This window comes from Leopardus geoffroyi, chromosome C1 (genome assembly GCF_018350155.1).
Source record: "Leopardus geoffroyi isolate Oge1 chromosome C1, O.geoffroyi_Oge1_pat1.0, whole genome shotgun sequence".
NCBI classification, from domain to species: Eukaryota; Metazoa; Chordata; class Mammalia; order Carnivora; family Felidae; genus Leopardus; species Leopardus geoffroyi.
Window position 1 is genome coordinate 176,552,908 of NC_059328.1, and position 27,170 is coordinate 176,580,077.

The 27,170-nt window shown below is 36.5% G+C and overlaps 1 long non-coding RNA gene across 3 annotated transcripts in view; it reads right to left on the bottom strand.

Moving 5' to 3' along the window:
* The window catches only part of LOC123599212, a 197,978-nt gene that overhangs the window by 78,189 nt on the left and 92,619 nt on the right, over positions 1-27,170 (bottom strand). For 2 of the 3 annotated variants that reach the window (XR_006713042.1, XR_006713043.1), the window contains 3 exons: positions 24,226-24,271; positions 21,748-21,799; positions 17,149-17,248 (listed from right to left, as the gene is read on the bottom strand). This is a non-coding gene — a long non-coding RNA (uncharacterized LOC123599212). The remainder of the gene's footprint in view (positions 1-17,148; positions 17,249-21,747; positions 21,800-24,225; positions 24,272-27,170) is intronic. The other variant, XR_006713044.1, reaches the window with a different exon arrangement.

Here is a 27,170-nt window from a genome sequence, read left to right on the forward strand (position 1 = left end):
TACTTATTTATTCCCAGCTCTGAAGGGGAGCGTTAATAATTCCTTCTTTGGGGCAGTTCTCTTTAAATTGTTTAAATTTAAGCCTCAGATTTTTCATCCCTGACCTTAGACACTGAACATAGAATTGCCACTGAGTATCCTGCTGCAGAAACAAAATTTCACATTTTTAATGTTACTCCATAGCTTTTGGCTACCATTTTCTGAAGTTTTTTGTTTTTTGTGTTCTTTTTCTCTAAAAGTAGTCAGGAAAATATCATACTGAACCCATGGTTATTTGCATAGAATTAATAGTTGGAATTTTCTAGATTAATACCCAAGAAGGTATATCTTTAAGCTAAAGTTTTAAGCTAAAGTTCTAAAATAATTAGTTTTTAATATTCACTTTGATATGTAATTCCATTAGTTTTCAAAACATAATAATTTGGAAACTCCATTAGTTCACTAATGTCCTCAAATTGCTTTGAGGTAATCACTTAAGCTCATGCTGCATTTTTGTCAGGCAGAGATAGCATCAAGTTTAGGAAATCTCTGTATCCTGAACCCATGAACCCACATTGATATACACCTCAATTCTATCTAATCTGCACGGATGAACTGCCAAAACTTGATATTAACATTCTGCCTATTACTTGTAGAACAAACATATTTCAGCATTTTAGGAGTGCATTTCACAAATGGCACAATATAGTTTTTGGCTATTAAATATGATGAGCCCATAATAAATATTGCTTGAAGATACCTACATGTTATAAGGAAGGCATCATTTTCACTGACAAATAACTCATGCTTGGAAAGATAGCAATGCCTTCTGAAATTATCAGTCTGATTTAAACTCCAAGTCAGTCCTTGTGCTTCCATATTCTATTGAAGTACATGCTTAAGCAAAAACTTAATAAAAAGTGGCTCTTAATCAAGATGTTCTTTCTGAACATAGATCCAACTACATGACATCTTAGGGGGAAAAAAGGAACACCTAGAATTTTTAAGGACTAACTGTGGGAGCAAGGTAGAACTAGAGAATTATATAAGGATGTCCTCTATGGCCTTTACAGTTCATCATACATAAGGATATATTGACAACAGTTCTCATGGAAAACTATAGGATTACCCTGTACTTCAAATCCCTCCATGGGGTGCACAAATCTTCAACTTAGATAACCCTTAAGTATTGTTATACAAAGATACTTGAAATAAGTAAGGTCAAGGTTCTGATGCTTTAATAATACCACTCACAATCTTCTGACTTAAAATACATATTCCTTGCTACTTATATGTTATACTTCCTTTACAGTTTGTCTTTTTTCTCTGCATGCAAATATGTGTGGAAATATCTTTCTGCACATTTCTGTCTTTTCTTCTGTGGCTGGATATTTTTAAAAATCTACTGTCTACATTCTCAGAAGACAGTCAGAAACTACATAAGAGCCTATTCATCTAGAAATGTCATAAAATTAAGAAACTTTGGATGTTCCCAGATTTTCTTTATTTCTCCACTCTATTTAGAGGTATAGAAATAAAATAGCTTCTGCATTAGCCAACTTGGAGAAATAAAAATAACTCTGTTTGGGAGCAAGAAATAAAAAGAGAATAAATGTATTTCACTTTTCAGTCAGTCCCTAGAGGAGAAGAACCCCAAAAAAATAAGGTTATGACCTTTCTCAGAGAATAGAAGTAGACATGTCTCCAGGAGCCATAGCAAGAAGAAGGGAGATCTCTGAAAAGAGGTTAAATCTCAGAAGTAGTGATTGGGTTAATGGTATATGCCTAAGATGGTTCTAGAACACACAAAGTAAATCCAAATGGAAACAGGCATAGGTTTTGGTGTCAGACATGTTGTGGGGGTGGGGGGGGGGGTCATCTTTGTGATGCCACCATAAAGACTACAAAGGTGACTTTGGAGAAGTCATATATTCTTTCTAAACACTATTTCCTTTCCAGGAAAATGGGCATCTCAAGGATTTTTTATGAGGATAAAAAAAGATAATCACTTTTTTAACTTTATTTATTCTGAGAGAAAGAGAAAGAGAGCATGCCCACGTGGAGGAGGGGCAAAGAGAGAAGCAAGGGCATAGAGAGAGTCCCAAGTAGGCTCTTCACTGTCAGCATGGAGCCTGAAGCAGGGCTCAAACTCATAAACCATGAGATTATTACCTGAGCCAAAATCAAGTCAGACACTTAACCAACTCAGTCATCCAGGTGCCCCTAAAAAAAGATAATCTATGAGAGCATCTAGCTCAATGTTTAGAACATTAAATGCTTGTGGAATAAAAGACAAACATAAATGTGACACTATTAATTACACTGGAATAATAACATGCTTAAAATACACCTTTTAATGCCCTACCCAGCTCATGGGGCCTGTTTAAATAACGTATTATCTCCTAGAATTAGGATCATTAAAGACTTGAGAAATAAGAATCCCTGTAATTTTATATTTGAAGTTATAACATTTTTATGTCTTTATTTATGTTTATATTCTAAAGAAAAGAAATTGACTAATTATTTGTATTATTTCTTTTTTTAATATATATATATATATATTATTTTTTTGCGAGAGAGAGAGAAAAAAAACAAGCATGAGTGGGAGAGGGGCAGAGAGAAAGAGAGAGAGAGAGAATCTCAAGGATGCTCAACACTGTCAGCTCACAGCCTGATGTGGGGCTCAATTCCATGAACCATAAGATCATGACTGGAGGCAAAATCAAGAGTCAGACACTTAACCAACTGAGCTACCCAGGATGTTTAACCAAGGACGCCACCTCATCATTTGTAATATTTCTAAAAGTGCAGTAAATAACAATGGATTTATATATCTACTAGAGATTGCTGAAATTATATCAACTATCACTTTATATCAAAGACTGTCACTGAAGAAATAACATGGTTAATTTGGTTAACAATCTGGTTTTACTGTAGAAGTAACCTAGACAGAAATTCTTTGAGATTTAATTTATTCATTAAGGCTAAATATAACATTCTTCAAATTCAGAAGAAACAAAACATAAGGTATTCTCCATAAGATATTTATTTTATTGCATCTTTTTTTCATGAAAAATCTAACAAAATGCCTAAAAGTACATGGAGAAGGTATTTCTGGAGGAAAAAGTTTTATGCTGTATGTAACCCATAGAAAGCATTTGTCTGTACCTAAATCACAGAAAATTAGAAACTAAAACACAAATAAGATTTTGATTCTATATATGACAAAACTTATATTGTGATTGAACTAAAATTGAAGTTTATGACATTATGTTCCACTGATTGAGAAAATTATTTTATTTGAATAAAGTTTGGTACTAAATTCTTCACCTAACCTCGTAATTTTATAATGGACTTCCTATTTCCCTATATCCTAAACTTTAGAGTCCACTGAAAATCTACTTTAATTTAATTTAGTTAGTTGCTATTAAGTAACAGCGTATTTTAGAGGTATTTGCCTATTCAAATGATTAAATGTTGAAATTGCCCAGGGACTTTACCATAATCACGATTATAAGATTTAAACTTTTGCACTGAAATCTCCCAAAATATTATATACTATTATTTAGAACTTTAAAGTTTCCCCAAAGTCAATAGAAACCATTTTCATACCAGCATTTTAGGATAATGAGCAACACGTAATGATACCAAAAGTCTTAGCTTCAGGAGCCAGCAACCCACTCAACATCCTTATCTATTTCATCTCAAGAAACACATAAAATACCAAATGATTTCACTAAAATCTAAAACAGCACAAATCAACAATAATAACAACAAAAGAGAAACAGACTCATAAATACAGAAAAAAAGTGGTGGTTGCTAAAGAGAAGGAGATGGGGAAATGGATGAAATAGATGACAGGGATTAAGAGCTATAAGCTTCCAGTTATAAAATAAATCAGAGGGATGAAAAATACAGCAAAGGATATATAGTCAATAATATTGTAACAATTTTGTATGGTGACAGAAGTATGATATGTACAGTGATAACTACGCTTACTGGTGAGCATTTCATAATCTATTAATTGTCAAATCACTGTTTTATACTTGAAACTAGTAATATTATTTATAATAATATATGCAAACTATACATTAATTAATAAGAAAAGTGAAAGAAAAGAAAAAGAAAGGGAAGGGAAGGGAAGGAAGAAAGAAAGAAAGAAAGAAAAAGGAAGAAAAGAAGGAGAAATTTAGTACACAAAACAAAAACAAAACTAATAAATTCCTATCACTGCACATTTTTAACACTCTGGTTGCCAAGGTATATGCCAGGTACTATATAACAAACAATAAAAAAAAAATCTCTCAGCAGTCTAGGATCAATACATGATTGGAGTGGGGCGGGGGGTCTTTTTAGTTTTGTTGTTATTGTTTTGTCATGCTAAATCCAATGTGTATATTTCTGGTTGGGTAACTCTTCAGGACATCTTTCCTTCAAGCATTGTCTTAGTGATCAGAATTCTTTTCATCTTGTGATAAGACCATATTCCAGACCCTTCCTTAGAAAGGGTCTTTCTGCCAGATCCTCTGCATTTAACCAGCTCACAAGCGTAGAGAAAGCATGTGGAAATTTGAAGAGGTTTTAGAGGCCAAACCTAGAACTGGCATATATTCATTCATACTCTGTTGACCAGAACTAGTCATACACTCCCACCCAGACACAAGGTGATTGGAAGAAAAGAGCATTTCTCTATGACTAGAAAGAAAAGAAAGTTCTTTGAACTCACTGCCATTTCTGTGCCTTACCATGCACAAAAATAAAAACAACGGGCTTACTATTCTTGTTTCTTAATAAAAGGAAGCAGAGAAGTTTGTCAGGCAAAAGAAACATTTCCCTATTTTAACATTTATTTATTTTTGAGAGACAGAGAGAGAGCATGAGTGGGGGCCAGAGAGAGAAGGAGACACAGAATTCAAAGTAGGCTCCAGGCTGTGAGCTGTCAGCACAGAACCCGACACAGGGCTTGAACCCACGAACAGTGAGATCATGACCTGAGCCAAAGTTGGACGCTCAACCAACTGAGCCAGGTGCCCCAGAAGCATTTCCCTATTAATAAATTATTTTTTAAAGGGATGTATCAAGTGATTGTTTACACACGGAATAATAGATGGTGGTTTTCCAGAAAATATAAAGAGATTATTTATAATCTTATTTTTATTAGCCTTTATATGAAGTCCAAGGTATATTATTTTTAAAAAAAGAACTTGTGAAGTCATTTCTGCAGATTGGTACACTAATCTGCATGGTGTTCTATAGTAATTAAAATGCCACAGAGTTCAAGTCATTAATATTATTTTATGGATAGTATATACCTACTGGCAAAGTCTCAAATATCAATTTTCCTAGCTAGAATTTTAGTAGGAATTAGATTTTTAAGTGATTTTGATTATTCTAGCATTATTTTCTCCATATAAATTATAAGAAATATTCATTTGGTTTTGATGTTATTTCATGCTATTGCTTTTAAATATATTCTGTTCTTTGATAGCAATAAAAAATGACACATATAGACTACTTCCTGTATTTCAGGTAATATTATAAACATTTTTCATGTACTATTAGGTCCTAAGATTGAACCAAGATTGTGTAGTTCAAGAAGCCACATTCTTAATGACTAGCAATGACTCTTAATAATATTCTTGACTTTAAAGAACATATAAAATTTTTCAATAATTTATTTCTGCGTATTACCAAATTTTCCAAACCATTTAATCTGCCAGTTTGATTACTTAAGCCAAGAACCCATTTTCACCCACATTGATGGAGGGGGGAAAGTATATATAAAACCCAAAAGCAGGTAATCCAAAACTTAGGTGACTTTAGGTTAATGAGAATCATTTCTATGTTTAAAGTGCAGACCCAGTAAAATTACATTAAAGGTACACTTATTTGCAGGTGACAAAAGCAGTTGTGTGTCAACATGCAAAACATCTCAAACTGAAATTTAAAAATTGTAAAATTGATTAGCTGGTGTCCAAGAGTATCTGATTGACCAAGATATAGGAGAGTAAGTATGATTGTAATTCTAATGAAATAAAAACGTAAGCACTCACTCGTCCCTAACAAACGTTTTCTCTTTAGTATTAAATTTAGAAGTGTTTTGTAACTCAGAGCTCCTGAATTCTCTAGACCAATGCATGATACACAGAACTGAGATACCATCATGTTGTTTCTTTTTCTAGACTATATATCTGACCCACAGTAGTGCACTTGTGTCTGCAACCACTGATATGAGCAGTCCCAGCCAGGGCTGAATTCAAACTGCATTAATATTTCATCTCATCCCAGTGTCTGAGAGGAGAGTTGGTGCGAAACTAACTTATAAAATGAAGTTAAGGTATAAAGAAATATATTGGAGGTTGAATTGTGTCACACACACCCCCGCCCCCCGCCATCCTGCCCATGTCGAAGTCCTAACCCCCAGGAACTCAAGAATGTGACCTTTTTGGAGAAAGGATCTTTACAAAGGTAATTACAGTGAGTAAAGTGTGGGCTTTAACCCAATTAGTTAGTATCCTTATAAAAAGGAGGAATTTGCTCACAGAAGTAGTCATATAGGGAGAATGCCATGTGAACATACTGATGATCATCTACAAGACAGAGAGGAACAAATCCTTCCCTCACAGCCTTCAGAAGGTACTAATCCTGTCGACACCTTGATCTTGGACTTCCAGCCTCTGACCTGTAAGACAATAAATTTCTGCTGTTTAAGTCACCCAGTTTGTGGTACTTTGTCACTGCAGCCCCAGCAAACTAATATAAGGGCAAAAAAATACCAATTAAGTTTCCCTCACCAGTAGTGTCAACCTATGTGACACTACTTATGGCCTAATCAAAATGTTTAGGGAGTTCCCCTGTCTCGACTACCCATTTTTACTAAATTCTCCACTTCTCTCACTATCTTCTGACCTTTGATTTCTATGTCGATCTTGAATTAGTTGATTCCCTCTGTACACCTCCTTCTTCTAGTTATTTAATTCAATTTTTCAAAAAAGGAGGATTAATTGTCATGAGCTTATCAAATCGGCCCAACAAGAAGCCCTTTAAACTTATTCTACACCACAGCATATTCTTTCTAATGTTTTTCTTTCTCTATTAACTTCTTCAAGTAATAGTACCTAACAGGTAAGTGATATTTTGATGAAGTTATTTTGACAAGGTGTTATTTTAAAGTAGCTAAAAATCAAACCATTAAATTTTTACCAACTACTTTTACTTTCAATTAATTTGTGAAACAAATATCACTCTATCTCCTCCCCCAATCTAGGAGATGGGATTGAAGAGAAGCCAAAGACAGTGAAGTTTGGGGGCATCTGTGTATACAGCCTCTTTGAATGGGCTGGAATTTTGACAGAGCTGCTTTAGCTACTGACAAGCAAACCTCTGTCAGAATCAGAATGCTGCCTCCAAATACACAAGCTGCACCAGACAATGATTCATTTATTCATCATTATACATCTGTGTTCCTCAAATAAAAGTATGCAAATCCCCAACATATGATTTACTGTGCCAAGAGATGCTCAAGAGCAAAGCTAGACATGACATAGCTCCTTCAGGTGTCTATTTTCATCATATTTGAGAATAAAATAACTGTACCTATTATTGTCTTTATATTAAGATAAAAATGAATATGGCATGAAATAAAATGAAAATTACATAAACTTTTCAATTAAAACATGACATGAAGAAAAGCCTGCACCTCATTACTCCTCTCTTACTCCCTACCATCCATGTTTCTTCTTTTTTGTCTTTAGTGGTCGTTCAACAGAAATGTTTGAAAAGCACTGCCGTAAACAACTACATACCTCTCCAACACACACATGCATCTTCTTTCACATGTTTTCCACCTACTTAGCACTTAATCATTCGTATGTATAAGTGTGTGTGTGTGATCTGCAATGATTTTTCCTAAATTATTTACTCTCATACATTTGCATATATTTGAGAGTTTCGAGTTTATCCCACTGAAAGATTAAAAGAAAAGAAATGAAAATACAACCTAAGAATGGGAGAAGATATTTGCAAATAACATATCTGATAAAGAGTTAGTGTCCAAAATATATAAAGAAAACTTATAAAACTCAACACCCAAAAATGAATTATCTAATTAAAACATGGGCAGAGGACATGAATAGACATTTTTCCAAAGAAGACATACAGATAACAGACACTTTAAAAGATGTACAACATCACTGATCATTAGAGAAATATAAATCAAAACTACAATGAGATACCACCTCACCCCTGTCAGAAATACAACAATACAAGAAACAACATGTGTAGGCAAGGATGTGGAGAAAGGGGGATCCTCTTAAAAATGTTGGGAATGCAAAATGGTGCAACCACTCTGGAAAACAGTATGGGGGCTCCTCAGAAAGTTAAAAATAAAACTACCCTATGATCCAGCAATGGCACTAAAAGGTTTTTACCCCAAAGAATACAAAAACCTTAATTCAAATGGATACATGCACCCCAATGTTTATAGCAGCATTATCTACAATAGCCAAACTATGGAAAGAGCCAAACCTCCACCAACTGATGAATGGAAAAAGAAAATGTGATATAGATAGATAGATAGATAGATAGATAGACATGAATATATATACATATATATATATATATGTTAATATTACTTAGCCATAAAAAAGAATGAAATCTTGCAATCTGCACAACATGGATGGACTTGGAAAGTATTATGCTAAGCAAATAAAGTCAATCAAAGAGAGACAAATACCATGTGATTTCATTCATAGGTGGAATTTAAAAAACAAAACAAATGAACAGAGTGGGAAAAAAGAGAGATAGAGCGGGGCAAAGCAAGAAACAGACCCTTAACTATAAAGAAGAAACTGTTACCAAAATATATAAAAAAACTTATAAACTCAACACCCAAAAACTAACAATCCCATTAAAACATGGGCAGAAGACATGAATAGATATTTTTCTAATAGTTAACAGAAGAGAGGTGAGTGGGGAGATGGGTAAATTAGTTGATGGGGATTAGGGAGTGCACTTGCTGTGATGAGCACTGGATTTTCTTTTCTTTTTTTTTTTGATATAAAGAATAGAATTTATTGATTCATCACTTACATATAATACCCAGTGCCCATCCCAACAAATGCACTCCTTAATATGCATCATCCATTTAGCTCATCCCCCGACTCACCTCCCCTCCATCAACCTCAGTTTGTTCTCTGGAGTTAAGAGTCTCTTATAGTTTATCTCCCCCTTTATTTTTATCTCATTTTTCCTTCCCTTCACCTATGTTCATTTATTGGAGTACTGGATTTTCTACGAAAGTGTTGAATCACTATACTGTACATTTGAAACTATTATTACACTGTGTGTTAACTAACTGGAATTTAAATAAGAACTTTAAAAACAAGCAATTAGAGCAAGTCAAAATTTACAAAGCATCATTAAGCTTAAAAAGCAGGTTGCAGGGGCGCCTGGGTGGCTCAGTCGGTTAAGCGACCGACTTCAGCCAGGTCACGATCTCGCGGCCCGTGAGTTCGAGCCCCGCGTCAGGCTCTGGGCTGATGGCTCAGAGCCTGGAGCCTGCTTCCGATTCTGTGTCTCCCTCTCTCTCTGCCCCTCCCCCGTTCATGCTCTGTCTCTCTCTGTCTCAAAAATAAATTTAAAAAACGTTAAAAAAAATTAAAAAAAAAAAAAAGGTTGCAAGGGCCACCTGGCTGGCTCAGTCAGTGAAGTATGCAACTCTAGATCTCGAAGTTGTGAGTTTGAGCCCCATGCTGGATATAGAGATTACTTTAAAATAAAACCTTTAGGCAGAGGAGTTAAGATAGTGGAGTAGTAGGGGAACCCTATACTTTCCTCGTCCCTCAAACACATCCAGAAAAATATCAAATCATTGTGAACAGCCAAAAATCAATATGAGGACTGAGAGAACAAACTGCACATCCAGAGGGAGACAAATGGCCAGATGGTGGAAAGTAGTAGGAGCTTCAGAGTTGACTGGAAGAAGAACTGCAGATGCTGTGGAGAGGAAGAGCCCTGATCACAGAAAGAGGAGCAAGAGAGAAAGAGAGGAGAGGGAAAGAGTGAAAGCAGTGCACAGGGGATTGCACAAGACAATCTCTTCCCCAAAAACGTTAGGCAAAGGAGAGAGGCTGACTATCGCAAGTTTTTATAAGCAGTAAAGCTCAAATTGTAGCTTTAGAAGTCTACACCATTGCTGGGGTTGTGTCTGGTGGGCTTAGTGGTGATGGGGCTGGGGTTGTGTCTGGTGGGCTTAGTGTGATGAAGGAGGGCAGACCCCAGGAACGGACAGTGTGCTCTTAGGATCTCCTGGGTCACATGGGGAGAAACAGTTCACCTTCTTGGAGTGTATTTGGGAGAGGCGGCACTGTCTCTCAGGGGACAAAAGAGAAGGGGATGTCATTGAGTGGTCCTTTTAATTAGCATAAAAGCAGAGGCACCTAGTGAAAGGAGCTAACCTAGAAGCCAGCTTTACACTCCACTTTACTGCATACTCAGCCCCACACAGTCATGCAACTACTTTTCTGGGACAAACTGGCACTCTCCACAGTGTAGTGAGACCCTCCCCCAGAGAATTAGCTTGGGTCTAAGCCCTGCCTGGTCCCTAAAATTTGGAACTTTGAAACCCAGTCACACACCTGAAATAAAATACAGGAGTACTGTACCACCAGACAGCTGGATGGCTCAGACACAGAAAGGATGAAGGCAAGGTTCTGACAGAAGCCTGGGACAGAGAGGGGAAATTGTTCACTCTTCTGTGAGGGCTTCCTGAATGGTGGTGGGTGCAAACTCCCCTCTCAGGGGATAAGACAGTGGGATGACACCATTTTCCCCTTGCCCATCAGCATAGACTTCAGTGATCAATAAAGCACCCCCAGTGGAGGCTGGAGTGGCTTGCACCAAACCCTATCACTGCACCCTGCAGGTGCATCTTTACAAGGGCAAGTCTGCCTGAGAACCAGTGCAGCAGGCGTCTCCCACAGAAGATGAGCACAAACCCCCAACATGTACCAAGTCTACTGATCATAAAGTGCTGGTCCAGGGAAAATAGAATCTAGCCTTTTCTAACAAGCAGACCAAAACACACCTAGTTAGAATGCACCACACACTGGAAAAGGTCCAAACCCTCCAGGCAAGGAGAAGCTCTACAGAGGACTGATCTGAGGGAAAGAGCAGCCAAAACACAGTAGCTAGGTGAACACAGCATACACCATAAAATCTTCTTGAAGTGCCAGGCCCTGGACAGTGTATGACCTCTTCTTAACATGGCCATTACTCTCGGGAGCAGGAAACATAACAGGCTCTCCTAAATACACAGAAGACAGAGACCTGGACAAAATACCAAGACAGGGGAATCCATACAAACAAAAGAGAACTGGAAGATGTTGCAGCCAGGAATATAATCAGAATAGATATAAGTAATAACTCTGAACCAGAATTTAAAACAACAATCATAAGGAAACGATCTGGGCTTGAGAAAATCATAGAAGACACTAAAGAATCCCTTTCTGTGGAGATAAGAGACCTAAAAACTAGTTAGTCCTAAACAAAAAAAAAAAAAAAATGCTATTAACTGAGATCCAAAACTGACTAGTTGCAATGACAATGACGATGGACAAAGCAGACGAACAAATCAGAGATACAGAAGATAAAATTATGGAAAATAATGAAGCTGAAAAGAAGAGGGAAAAAAAAGTATTAGATAATGAGTGTAGACTGAGGGAACTCAGGGACTCCATAAAGCATAATAACACTTATGTCAACAGAGTCCCAGTAGAAGAGAGGGGGAAAGGGGCAGAGGTTTATTTAAGCAAATTATAGCTAAAAACTTCCCTAATCTGGGGAAGAAAACAGTCATCCACAATCAGGAAGTACAGAGAATTCCCATCAAATTCAACAAAAGCCAGCCAATACCAAGACATATCATAGTACAAATTGCAAAATAAAGAGCAAAGGAAAGAATTCTGAAAGTAGCAAGGGAAAATAAATCCTTAACCTACAAGGGAGGATAAATCAGGTCAGCAGCAGATCTCTCTACAAAAACCTGGCAGGCCAGAAGGCAAGTAGCATGATATATTGAACACGATGAAGAGAAAAAATATGCAGCCAAGAATATTTTATCTAACAAGGCTGTCATTCAGAACAGAAGGAGAGGTAAAGACCTTCCCAGATAAAAACTAAAGGAGTTTGTGACCACTAAACCAGCCCTACAAGAAATATTAAAAGGAACCCTTTAAATGGGAAAGACCAAAAGCAACAAAGACTAGAAAGGAACACAGAAAATCTCTCAGAAACAGCAACTCTACAGGTAATACAATGACACTAAATTCTTATCTACCAATAATTACTCTGATTATACATGGACTAAATTCTCGCATCGAAAGATACAGGGTATCAGAATTAATTTAAAAAAAATGAGACTCATTTTAGACCTAAAGACACCTCCATATTGAAAGTGAGGGGATGGAGAACGATCTATCATGCTAAGGGACATCAAAAGAAAGCCATAGCTATATCAGACAAACTAGGTTTTAAACCAAAGACTGTAACAAGAGATGAAAAAGGGCATTATATCATAAGTAAGGGGTCTATCCAACAAGAAGATGTAACAATTGTAAATATTTATGCTCCCAATTTGAAATAACTCAAATATATAAATCAATTAATAACAAACATAAAGAAACTCATTGATAATAATACAATAATAGCAGGGGGCTTTCACACCCCACTTACAGCAATGGATAGATCATCTAAGCAGAAAATCAACAAGAAAACAATGGCTTTGAATGACACACTGGACCGAATGGACTTAACAGACACATTCAGAATATTCATCCTAAAGCAACAGAATACACATTTTTTTCGAGGGCACATGGAACATTCTCCAGAATAGATCACACACTGGGTCATAAATCAGACCTCAACAAGTACAAAAAGATTGAGATCATACCATGCATAATTTCAGACCACAATACTATGAAACTTGAAGTCAGCCACAAGAAAAAATTTGGAAAACCCACAAATACATGGAGGTTAAAGAACATTCTACTAAATAATGAATGGGTTAACCAGGAAATTAAAGAAGAAAATTTAAAATATAGGGAAGAAAATAAAAATGACAACATGACAGTCCAAAACCTCTGAGATACAGCAAAGGTGGTCATAAGAGGGAAGTATATAGCAATACATGTCTACCTGATAAGGAAGAAAAGTTTCAAATACGCAACCTAACCTTACACCTAAAGGAGCTAGAAAAGGAATAGCAAATAAAGCCTAAAGCCTGCAGAAGAAGGGAAATAATAAAGATTAGAGCAGAAATAAACAATATAGAAACAGACAAATAACAAAAAACAAACAAACAAAAAAATAGTAGAACAGATCAACAAAACTAAGAGCTGGTTCTTTGAAAGAATTAATAAAGTTGATAAACCCCTAGTCAGACTTATCAAAAAGAAAAGAGAAGACCCAAATAAATAAAAGCATAAATGAAAGAGGAGAGATCGTAACTAACACCACAGAAACACCAACAATTATAAGAGAACATTATGAAAAATTATATGCCAACAAACTGAGCAATCTGGAAGAAAGGGACAAATTCCTAGAAATTCACAAACTACCAAAACTGAAACAGGAAGAAGTAGAAAATTTGAACAGATCCATAAACATGAAATTGAATGAAAAATCCCCCAACAAAAAAATGACCAGAGCCATATGTCTTTCCAGGGTAATTCTACCAGACATTTAAAGAAGAGTTAAAACCTATCTTCTCAAATTGTTCCAAAAAATAGAAATGGAAAACTTCCAAACTCATTCTACAAGGCCAGCATTACCTTGATTCTAAAACCAGACAAAGACCCCACTAAAAAGTAGAATTACAGGCCAATACCCCTAATGAACATGGATGCAAAAATTCTCAACAAGATACTAGCAAGTCTAATCTAACAATACTTTAAAGAATTATTCACTATCAAGTGGGATTTATTCCTGGGTTACAGGTGGTTCAATATTTGCAAATCAATCAGTGTGACATACAGTAACATAAGAAAGGATAAGAACCTCTCAGTAGGTGCAGAAAAAGAATCTGACAAAATACAGCACCCATTCTTAACAAAAAACCCCAACAAAGTAGGGCTAGAGGGAACATACATCAACATCATAAAGGCCACATATGAAAGACTCACAACTATTATCATCCTCAATGGGGAAAAACTTAAAGCTTTTCCTCTATAGTCATGAGTAAGACTGGATGTCCACTCTCACCATTGTTATTTAACACAGTACTGGAAATCCTAGCCTCAACAATCAGACAACAAAAAGAAATAAAAGGCATCCAAACTGGCAAGGAAGAAGTCAAACTTTCACTCTTGGCAGTTGGCATGATACTCTATATAGAATACTCAAAAGACTTTACCAAAATATTGCCAGAACAAAGTCATAGGATGTAAAATCAACATACAGAAATCTGTTGCAATTCTATACACCAATAATGAAATAGCAGAAAAAAAAATCAAGGAATCTATCCTATTTACAATTGCACCAAAAACAGTAAGATACCTAGGAATAAACCAAACCATAGAAGTAAAAGATCTGTACTCTGAAAATTATAGAGCACTTAGAAAAGAAGTTGAAAAGGACACAGAAATGGAAAAATATCCCATGCTCATGGATTGGAAGAACAAACATTGTTAAAATGTCTATACTACCCAAAGCAATCTACACATTTAATGTACTCCCTATCAAAATACCATCAGCATTTCACAGAGCTAGAAAAAACAATCCTAAAATTTGTATGGAACCACAAAAGACCCTGAATAGCCAAAGCAATCCTGAAAAAGAAAACCAAAGTTGGAGGCATTACAATTCTGGACTTCAAGCTATATTACAAAGCTGTAGCCATCAAGATAGTATAGTACTGGCACAAAGCAGACACATAGATCAATGGAACATACTAGAAAACCAAGCAATGGACCCACAACTATATGGTCAACTAATCTTCAACAAAGCAGGAAAGAATATCCAATGGAAAAGACAATCTCTTCAACAAATGTTGAGAAAACTGGACAGTAACATATAGAATGAAACTGGACCACTTCCTTACACCATACACAAAAATTAGTTCAGAATAGATGAAATACCTATATGTGATATAGGAAACCATCAAAATCCTAGAGAAGCACAGGCAGCAACCTCTTTGTCCTTGGCCTAGCAAGTTCTTACTAGACATATCTCTGAAGGCAAGGGAAATAAAAGCAAAAATGAATTATTGGGACTTCATGAAGATAAAAAGCTTCTTCTGTACAGCAAAAGAAACAATCAACAAAAGTAAAGGCAGTCCTTGGAATGGGAGAAAATATTTGCAAATGACATATCTGACAAAGGGTTAGTATCCAAAATCTATAAAAAATTTATCAAACTCAACACCCAAAAAACAAAGAACCCAGTTAAGAAATGGGCAAAAGACATGAACAGACATTTTTCCAAAGAAGACATTAAGATGGCTAACAGACAAATGAAAAGATGCTCAACATCATTCATCATCAGGGAAATACAAATGAAAACCACAATGAGATACCACCCACACCTGTCAGAATTACTAAAATTAACAACACCAGAAACAACAGGTGTTGGTGAGGATGTGGAGAAATGGGAACCCTCTTATACTGTTGGTGGGAATGCAAACTGGTGCAGCCACTGTGGAAAACAGTACGCAGTTTCCTCAAAAAGTTAAAAATAGATTTACCCCATGACCCAGTAATGGCAGTACCAGTACATTTTTTAATATGTAAAAAAAATCAAAGAGATACTTCATAAAGCAAGACATAGAGATGGTCAATAAACACACAAAAAGTTCCTTAACATCATTAGTAATCAGAGAAATGCAAAAAACAAAAACAAAAACATAATGTACTAATGTTTCAATCTCGCTTGAGAGGTTAAAACAAAAGACTAATAATACTAAAGGTGACAAGGATATGGAACTCCATTCATTGCTGGTAAGATTGTAAAATTGTATAATCAACTGTTTGGCAATTTCTTATAAAATCTTATGATGCAGGAATCCCATTCCTAGGTATTTACCTAAGGGATATTAAAACATACATTACAAAATGACTTTTACATCCCTATTTATAATAGCCAAAATTGGGAACAGTGCAAATGTTTATCATCAAAAGAAGTGACAGTGGTATATACTTATACAATGGAATACTACTGAGCTGTTTAAAGGAATGAACAACTTAAACACACAATTTGAATGAATCTTAAAAACATGCTGAGCCAAAGAAGCCAAACCCAAGAAAGTATATACTCTATGATTCAACTTTTATGAAGTCCAAGAACATGCAAAACCAATCCCTGCTGTTTCTAATGTGTGGAGGAGAGGGGTGGTGGAAGAATGACTAGAAGGGTCACATGGGAACTTTCTAGGTTATGGAAATGTTCTACATAATGATTTGGGTGGTGACTGCACAGTTTTGTACAATAATCAAAACCTTTTGAACCTCTGCTTTAAAAAATAAATAAAAATAAAAAAAATCTGTAAACAATAAATTGAGAAATTATTCAGACTCAAAGAATTTATGAGCAAAGGATTGGGTATTCTTTTTTCTGGCCCACTTTTTGGTCCATTCTTAACATTGATAGCTATGTTCATCAGATATGCATTTGTGTCTATATTTCTCCAAATTTAAGCACTAATATTTAAACTAGATTAAATGACCCCAGTGCATTCAGACACACCACACTTAGAAATACCCTTTTCTGACAGAATTATGAAGTGCTTTTTGACATGTTTTTTTTAATTAAAAGAAAACGTATGTCTTCAATTACCAGTACTATAAGCTTTCAAAATTGTGGGAGTAATCCAAACTACTTCCTTCAAAGACAACTGAATTAAACATACTCACAGAGGAAGCATAGATTAGGATCATTATTTGCATTTCTTTTAAGAGACCAGAAGAACAGAAGGGGTTACAATCTTGTCATTTTATGTAAGTCTTCTGTTCTAATATATCAAAAACTTGATAAACCAAGGTCATGAAGGACAGCTGAATAGGAATCAAAGTAAACAGTATACCTTGTGGCCAACAGAGCCTGCCAATATGAGATTAGAACTCTCCATCCTAGCAAGAAAACGTTTTGGAAAGTTCCTTACAACATTTTATGACTCACAGATATTCCCAGAGGTTCCTGTTTCCATTCTGCAGTAGACAGTGTTTGAAGACGTGCAGTTCTCATCAACTGTTGTTCTTAGGCAACTTGGCTGAAAGGTCTGTTTAAAAAACATTTGTTGGAAAGATGATATGTTTGGATGTTTTAATTTTTTTAACCAAAATTCCAGATTTTAAATCTAGTTTAACTCTTAATTCAACATTGACTTAAAGAATAGCCTAAGAAGAATTACTAGGTTACATAATATGTATTACGAACTCAGCAATTTTCCCACTTGAAAACTCCCAAACCAGGGGGTACATATTGTTGGCACAGTCCCCTTGCATATCTTTCCAAACTGCCTCCAGATCCCTGGCTCTGTATTCAATAGTTCTGGCTCTGATCTTGGCCACCCAGTTCAGTACCTCACCTTGGCTTCTGCTTTGACCAACACTGCCAAAACACCTCCCAGCCCACCAGGACTTGATTCCTGGCTATTCTCCACTTTTGTCTAATCCCAGTTCTCTCTTTCCACTCTAAATATTGAATATCATTCCTGGGGTACATTTTCTCCTCATATTCATCTAGCCCTATTCCACTCTACTTGCAGACAGAACTCCAAGGCCAATTCTCCACTCCTAGACAGTTCCCCTACTCTTTCCTTTTCTACTCCCTAAAGTCCTGAATAATAAACCACCTGGTTCTTAACAGTTCCCATCATCTACATATGATGTTATTTGTTTTCCTGAAAATAACTGTAAATATACAGACATGAGAGAAAATATAATATTATAAAATATTTTGGCATCTTCCCAATAAAAGTTATTTAATAGAAATGTAAATGGAAGAACTGATCTCTTTTGACTCCTTAAATGACTCATTACTGCTCTATTCCCTAGCCCAGCGCTCCATCTCTCTTATACTCCTGTCATTTCCCTCACACACGCTTTCTTTGACAAAGTCATTCCTCTCCCAGATTCCACACCCAACCCTGTCTTGATTCTGTAATGGCTCAGACTCTCCACAGATGCAGTAAACTGGGTCCAGCCCAGACGCATGTTTAGTTTGACTTACACAGCATTTAATTTTTTTTCAGTTAGTTGACAATATTTAAAAATTGGAAGAATAAGCCTAAAAGTAGAGATTTCCAAAAAAAATTAAAATGGAATATTGAAGAGATATTTGCACTCCCAAGTTCATTGCACCATTATTTACAATAGCCAAGATAAGGAAACAACCTAGGTGTCCATCAACAGATGAGTGGATAAAGATGTGAGATATAGATAGATATAGATGATATAGCTATAGAGATAGAAACAAAGATACATCTACACACACACACACACACACACACACACACACACACACCATGGAATATTATTCAGCCACGAGAAAGAAGTAAATCCTGCCATTTGTGACAACACAGATGGACCTTGGGGACATTATGCTAAGTGAAATAAGCCAGACAGAGAAAGACTGCATCACTTATATGTAAAATCCAGGGGTGGGGGATTCAAATTCATAGAAACAGAGACTAGAAAATTTGTTGCCAGATAAAACATAGTGATTAAAGTTGATAACACTTGTACAATTGAAATTTGCAAATAGATTTGAACTTAAAAGTTCTCACCAAAAAAAGAAAAAAGGTAAATACATGAAGCAATGGTATGTTAATTAACTAGATGGGGAGGGGATCTTTTCACAACATATATGTATATCAATTCACCACAATGTACACTTTAAATATCTAACAATTGTCCATGCCAATCTTATCCCAATAAAGTTGAAAATTTTTTAAATTAGGTGTTGTTTGTTCAAGTTCAAGGGTCAGAAAACTATAGTTTCAAATTTGTGCTCATACATAAAGTTTTATTACAACATGAGCATTTTTCATTTGTTTATGTCTTATTTATGGCTACTTCTGTGCTACAACAGCAGAGTTGAGTAATGGGACTGAGACCATGTGGCCAATAATATTTCAAATACCAAAGCCAAAAATATTTAATCTGCCCCTTTACAGAAACCATTTGCAAACCTCTGTTCAAGATGGTTCTCACCACTGGATGCTCCACCCACAGAAATTCTAATATTGTTAGTCTGCAGTGGGTGCCGGTGACTGATACCCAGAGATTCTGATGTCATTGTTCTGCAGTAGGTACTGACATTGGTATTTTCAAACTCCCAGACAATTCTGATTTGCATACAGGTTTGTGAACCCCTTGTTTATCTAGATGCCTTCAACAGTCTATTATTCTTGTCTCTTTCTCTGGAAGTACTATATTTCCTCTGTTTAAATAGAAAAAGACTATCTTCTATCCACCTTCACAAGTGTTCTGAACAATCCAAAACAGCCCTTTGTATCATCAGAAATACATCTTGTAGATAATAGCTTAGTGCTTTTAAAAATACATAATATTATCCTCAGTTTGAAGGTGGAGAAATTGAAACTCAAAAATGTGAAGAGCCTTTCCTAATTTCTTTTCTTTTAATTATTTTTAGTAATCTCTACACCCAACATGGGGCTCAAGCTCACAAAGCTGAGATCAAGAGTCACATACTCCTTGGACTGAATGAGCCAGGTACCCCGTAGTTTAGTGTTTTTTAAAAACAGATTTGGGCTACAGCACAGACCTATCAAATAAAAGCCTCCAAGAGGCAATAATTTTTAAAGCTCCCCAGATGATTCTGATAAGTAACTAGACTTGAGAGCAACTACTCAGTTTTGAAGAGGTCATTCGTATAGCTACATTCATTGGAAGCTTAACTAGGGTTAGAATGTCCATAATAGCCTTCATTCTTCAGGGTGTCTCTGTGACGTCTCATCATTCAGATGTCTAACTTGAATATCTTTAAAGCATGGCAATTAGGATGCAAAAGGTAAAGACAAGAAAGCTGCAAGCCCTTTGGGGCCTGCACTAAGAAATTTCAGAATGTTACTTCTGCCAAACTCTGTTGGCTAAAGCAAGTCAAAAGTCCAGTGCACATTCAAGAAAAGGGGAAAGAGCCTCCCTCTCTTTATGTGAGAAGCAGCATACATGTATAGGAAGATGAGATATTGATGGCATTCATCTTTGGAGACTACCAAAAGAAACTAGTAAGGGAGAAAAGCAAAGCAATGGTAACAGTCAAGCATTAGGATTGTGGTCTGAGTAAAAGAAAAGTATAAACAAGAAAAGAAGTATGAACAATGGAGTATCAGGCAGGAATGTTTCTCAAAGAAATATTTTAACTAAGGGAGCTGTTTTAAATAAGGCATTTAAACTGAGATATTTGAAATGAGGTTGTTGGGCTTTCAAAAAAATTTAACTAGGGGCGCCTGGGTGGCTCAGTCGGTTAAGCGTCCGACTTCAGCCCGGGTCACGATCTCGCAGTCTGTGAGTTCGAGCCCTGCGTCGGGCTCTGGGTTGATGGCTCGGAGCCTGGAGCCTGCTTCCGATTCTGTGTCTCCCTCTCTCTCTGCCCCTCCCCCGTTCATGCTCTGTCTCTCTCTGTCTCAAAAATAAATGAACATTAAAAAAAAAATTTTTTTTAATAAAAAAAAATTTAACTATATGAAGAAAGTGAACAAGAAGTGAAGCATTCCAAATAGGGGTAAGATTTGAAATACAGAGATATGGAACATGATAAGAACAAAAGCTGCAAGTGCTTTGGTATGGATGGAACAAAGCTATTTGTGGATGGAGTGGCTTTCCAGCAAACAGATGTACAGTGGAGATGATGAAAGAGGTCTAGGTTAGAGACACGGATTTGGGAACCTTGAAATTCCCAGAAATGATGGTAGAAGGTCAGAAAGTGAGACAAAATAGGGTCATGTGGGGAGAAAATATAATGAGAAGGGCACAAGACCGAGAACAGAGATCTGGAGGTCATCGATATCTGAGATCCTACGTAGGAGATGTGAGAACTAGCAATAGGAAACGGAGAACAACTTAGTAGAGAAATATCTAGGAAGAAAGGGAGAGTTTTCAGGAAGGATAGTGGTGGTCAACAATGTCAATTGCAACAGAAAATGGGTCAAGACAAAAGCAGGAAAGTGTTTATTGGATAGGGTGATATGTAGGTCATTGGCGAATTCAAAGATTGTTTCAACAGAAAAGGAGCAGAACCTACATTGTAGGGGGTTTAATAGAAAAGAATTGAGGAAGTAGAATAAGTTAATGTAGCCCAATTTATGCAAGCACTGCTGTGAACAGAAAGAGGGGATGTTGACAGATCTAAAACAGTCAAAATGATACTAATACCCTGACACATGTACATTAGTACATATTAATAAGTGTACATTAATACATATTAATAATAGCACATATTAATTAAGTAGTACATATTCACTGAATGTGAATGAATGAATAAACATGTAGTATAAAGAAGTAATTGACTTTCATAGAAAGCAACAACTTCTTTAATTATCTCTTCCAAATTAAAGTTCTCAGCATGGCACATTAATGTAACTATGATTAGTCCAAAGAAACCCTGGATTATTACATTATTTATGTTCATTGCTTACCAAATGGTAACAAATCCTGGCACTGGATATACGTTAAATCATGAGCAACTAAAGGCAGCTTGAGGCAAAAGAAAGAAAACTAGATTGAGTTCTGCTTTAGGTTTCTAACAACTCACTTGTATGACCTTAAGGAAGCCCCTTCATCTCTCCAAGGCCTTGGTTTGCTTTCTGTAAAATGAAGTATAAATTAGATCACGGATAGAAAACAGGCATCAAGTGATTTTAGTAATTGTAAAACCTAACTAGAACCCCATAGGCAAAAATTTTGAGATGAGAAATTACTATCAATGTTCACATCAGTTTTTGCTTTGATCCTATCAAGAGGTATATACACATTTCACAAAACATATCCCATATCAAGTAGTCAAAATCATCACATACATATCTCATGCTGAAGACTCAAATCAGGGAAGCATTTTTTAAATAGAAATCAGAAACACAATGCAATGGGATGCTTGGGTGGCTCAGTCAGTTAAGCAACCAGCTCAGGTCATGATCTCACAGTTCGTGAGACCAAACCCAGTGTTAGTCTCTGCACTAACAGTGTGAAGCCAGCCTGGCATTCTCTCTCTCTCCCTCTCTCTCTGCCCCTTCCCACTTGCACGCTCACTCTCACTCTCAAAATAAATAAATAAACTTTAAAGTCAGGGGCACTGGGTGGCTACAGTCCGTTAAGCATCTGACTTCAGCTCAGGTCAGGATTTCACGGTTTGTGAGTTGAAACCCCACATCAGGCTCTGTGCTGACATCTCAGAGCCTGGAGCCTGCTTCCAATTCTGTCTCTCTCTCTCTCTGTCTGTCTCTCTCTCTCTCTCTGTCTCTCTCTCTCTCTGCCCTTCCCCTGCTTGTTTCTGTTTTTTGTTTCTCTCTCTCTCTCTCTCTCTCTCTCTCATAAATAAATAAATAAATAAATAAATAAATAAATAAATAGTAAAAAAAAAAAAAGAAACAATGCAATGAATGCTACTTGCTTTTTTCCTACTTTTCACATTAAATATAATTTGAAATATATATGACTAGAGAGAGAGAAGAGAGAGAGATTTTACAAGTTAAGAAAATAGAAACCCACACTTAACAGAGGGAACTTATTGGAGGGAATTGGTTCTGCAGGTGTTAAGATGGCTGCATATGCAAAAATAGGACACTCAGTAAACAGCCACAATGCCTGAGGTTAAAGTACCAAAGGGAAAAGATGGAGAAAACCAGAACCTAGAAGCTACAAGATCAAGGCCCCAGAGTGGATGCTTTAAAAAAGGGACTTGGGCTGGCTGTTGCTGGAACTTCTAAGGGAACACAATGAGACTTGTTCTGGAAGTGCCAAAAGCATCTGGAGGCTGGAGTCACTTCCATAGCTGGGGCCACCAGCAGAATCTCAGGAGAACTGCCATTTTGGAATTGAGGCCAAGAAGAATGGTAGAAATTTTAAAACCGTAAAACTCTATACCCTCTCTCATTATATAGAAAGCCCACTCTCCAATACCTTCCAGGCCCACTCTAAAACCTCCAAGAATCTGGCAAGAAAATCTGAGGAATGAAATTTGCAGGGCCCTAGTACCACAGAATAGAGTCAAAAAGGAGGACCTGAAACTGAGAGACAATAGGCAGACAACTGGCACAAATTATTTACTCAGAAAAGTGAAAGTTGACTGCATCACAGTTAATAGCAAAAAAATTAACGTTGAAGAAAGTACCTTAGAGAATGTAAGAATTCCAGAAATTTATACATGAACTCAGGAAATCTATACATGAATAAATAAGCATGTCCTAGCAGAAAAAAAAGAAAGCTGTTCCATGCTTAGGAAATGACACACAGAAAGAGGAAAGAAACAAAGACAATTTGAGCCTCGAGGAAAAGATCCCTATTTTAAAAAGGCAAATGACATTAGAATGAGAATCATAATCATAATATTAAAAGTTCTATGTAGTTAAATTGGGCCCCAGGGGTAAGAAATTGGCCCTCACATTAGTGCTACAGACCATCGTGAAATGTCCCACAAGACACTGCTGCCTAACACCTAGGATTCTGGGGCTCATAGGCTCAGAGCAAACACTGCTCAAGAAGTGCCCTAAAGTTAAGATGGACCAACAGTGACATCTGCTGCCATGGGCTTATTTTTAAAAGGGCCAATTTCAACATTTTAAAATTAAGTCTCCTGCCAAACCACTGGACTTCTGCTGCGATGAGTCAGCACTTCTGGAACTCCTGTTTGTCCTCTGTGCTATTAGAAGATTTTCTAAGCGAATGCAGAACATGGGAAAATGAGAGAATATTTGAAAATGTAACTAAAACAAACAAAAAACAGTGGGGGTGGAGGCATAAGTGATGAGAAAAGAGACTGCGTTGTCTTTTCTCATCCTGTTTTTCCTTTGGCTAAGGAAGTCCAAATTAATTTTGTAGTTGTTAGCAAGCATGAGCATGTTCTCAGTAAAAAGGATTAATTTAACTGCTGCCAGCTTCAGGGGATTCAAACCCAAAATTTCAGCATAATATAACAGACCAGAAAAAAAAAAAAGTCAAATGATCAAAGAAGATGTGGAAAATGTTTAGAGTTAGTCTTCCTTAGGAAACTTCTTCTATTTATCTAATTGTTTACCTTGATTATACCTCCTTCAACATTTGCTGACCCTCGGGCTTCTTTTCTGAAAGCCAATAGAACAGAAGGTTTGAATCAAACACCATGGCTTTTAAAAAAATACATATAATCACCAGTGTAAAGTGGTCAGTAGGGTTCATTTATATAAACCAGTAGATATCAATTCAAAAAAAATCATGGGTGGGGCGCCTGGGTGGCTCAGTCGGTTAAGTGTCCGACTTCAGCTCAGGTCATGATCTCGCGGTCCGTGAGCTCGAGCCCCGCGTCGGGCTCTGGGCTGATGGCTCAGAGCCTGGAGCCTGCTTCCGATTCTGTGTCTCCCTCTGTCTCTGCCCCTCCCCCGTTCACGCTCTGTCTCTCTCTGTCTCAAAAATAAATAAAACGTTAAAAAAAAATTTTTTTTTAATAAATAAACAAAAAAAATCATGGGTTAATTTATTTGCTTGAGAAAAAATGGCAAGTGATAATGAGACTCGGCTCTGGTTATTATGAAAGAAGGTGCACAAGTCTGACCAATATTGCAATGAAAGAGATCTGAATTAACAGTTCTGACTTTAGTACAGGTTCTGACCACTCACTAAATGCACACCGCCTTGAGGAAATCATGTAACTTCTCTAGGCCTCAGGTTTCTCTCCTATAATATAAAAGGATTGGACTCTATGAGGGATGAAAAAACAGTTTCAACTCATTTTTCTTCTTTGGTTACCTGGCATTGGCTACTTATAAGTAATCCTAGAGCTGCACGCAGAAACAATGGAAAAGTTACTGACCCATTAGCAGGGCCACATGGAGTGGCAGCATGCATGTCACATATATACCAAGCTCAGAAAGATTATTTCTCCCAGGATTTTTTGCAGCTTTAAATTCTATTAGCTGTCATTTTTAGTGCCTACTATGTATCAGCTACACAAGTCACTCAACAGAATCATTTACAACCTTCATCATATTTTAAAGACAAGGAAGGAAACTTGGAAATATTACATAATTTTCTCAAAGCTACACAACATAGCTTGACTCTATTATTAACATATATCCCAACATTCTCTATTGTAAATAAAATCTTGACTTTCATATTTTGAATCACATCCCTTAGTCCTGTTGAAACAGAAAAGGTATATAATAACATCATTGTGTCTTGCCTGATGATACCTTAATGCACCTATATTCCTACAAAAGAAAGAACAAAGGTTTGACATCAAATTGGGCTAGACCACATAAAACGAAAGGTTAAGGCAGGAGCTTTGAGGAGAATGGGCCCAAGAAAATGCTTTCTTCGGCAAACTAGGAAGGATTGTTTTTGAAAATTAAAAGTGACAGGGGCGCCTGGGTGGCTCAGTCGTTTAAGCATCCCACTTCGGCTCAGGTCATGATCTCACAGTTCGTGGGTTCGAGCTCCATGTCAGGCTCTGTACTGACAGCTCAGAGCCTGGAGTCTGCTTCTGAATCTGTGTCTCCCTGTCTCTCTGCCCCTCCCCTGCTTGTGCTCTCTCTCTCTCTCAAAAATAAAATAAAACATTAAAAAAAATTTTTTTTAAGTTACAAAGGAAGAATCAATAACTAAACCTCATGTTCAACTTTCAAGCAAATAGAATTCTAAGCAAAATCAGAGGGATACAGAATCCAGAATTGAAAAGAACTGTAAAAACAACACAACTGTGCTGCATCACGGGTCTACAAAGACAACTTAATCGGTATGGTACTCAGGGATGTACTAGCTGCATGTCAGTGCTTGATAGACACACTTTGATGATGCAGTTTACAAATAATTCAGAAAATAGATTCCTGATAAGAGATACTTTTTGAAGCTTCTTTAATTTGATGCAGTATTTAGGACATTTCTTAGGCTATAATGTCCCGGTGTAGGAGAAAGCAAGACACTATAATTTTCAGTTAGAACAAACTCTTCCCATCAAATAACAGAATCTTCAGAAGTCTTTGAAAGTGGTATCACAAAATTGGTCTATCTTGACTAATTACAGAATTACATACTGATGCTTTCAGAATATATACTCAGAAACTCACAGCTGCCTTTGGAAAATCACCCAACAATATGGATTAGTAAAAAAAAAAAAAAAGTTTTAAGAAACCCAAATGCAAGAATGTACCCACTGGAGAAAAATTATTAGCAGCTAGATTGGATTTTATATCAAAGTATCTCATGGTCTCTGATTAGCTGACTGATACATTCATGTTATAAACATTTATTCTTTACTTATTATGAATTTGGCACTCTGACAGTCACCAAGAGTAGTTTACAAAATAAAATACTCCTAACTTTGAGGAGTAAACACCTACTTGGAGACAAATAAATAAATTAAAATGCAAAGTGACAAGTAAATCAACTGGTTTATGTTTGAAATACACACATATTACATGAAAGTGAAGTAATTAATTTTCCTTCATGAGATCAGAGATGGATCAGAAAGTGATCAGACAGGGGCGCCTGGGTGGCTTGGTCGGTTAAGCGTCCGACTTCAGATCAGGTCATGATCTCACGGTCCGTGAGTTCGAGCCCTGCGTCGGGCTCTGTGCTGACAGCTCAGAGCCTGGAGCCTGTTTCAGATTCTGTGTCTCCCTCTCTCTCTGCTCCTCCCCATTCATGCTCTCTCTCTGTCTCAAAAATAAATAAACGTTAAAAAAAATTTTTTTTTTAAAAAGAAAGTGATCAGACAGATAACAGGGCTGAACTGAAAATCAATACATTTCTTAGAGCACAAGTAACTTGCATGTTATTTGCATGACATTAAGATAGTAAAAATATGTTAAACCAAAGCCAGATTCTTATACTGGCCTCGTTCATATATAAGACAGCTCTGAAAAAAGTACAATCCATAACCACATGGGGAAAATGCTACTGGTATAATTATATAAAGAAAAGTGTTGCATTATTTTCCATCCCTGCTATTATGAGGTAATAAACAGCATTCCAAAGTGTGAGCACCCA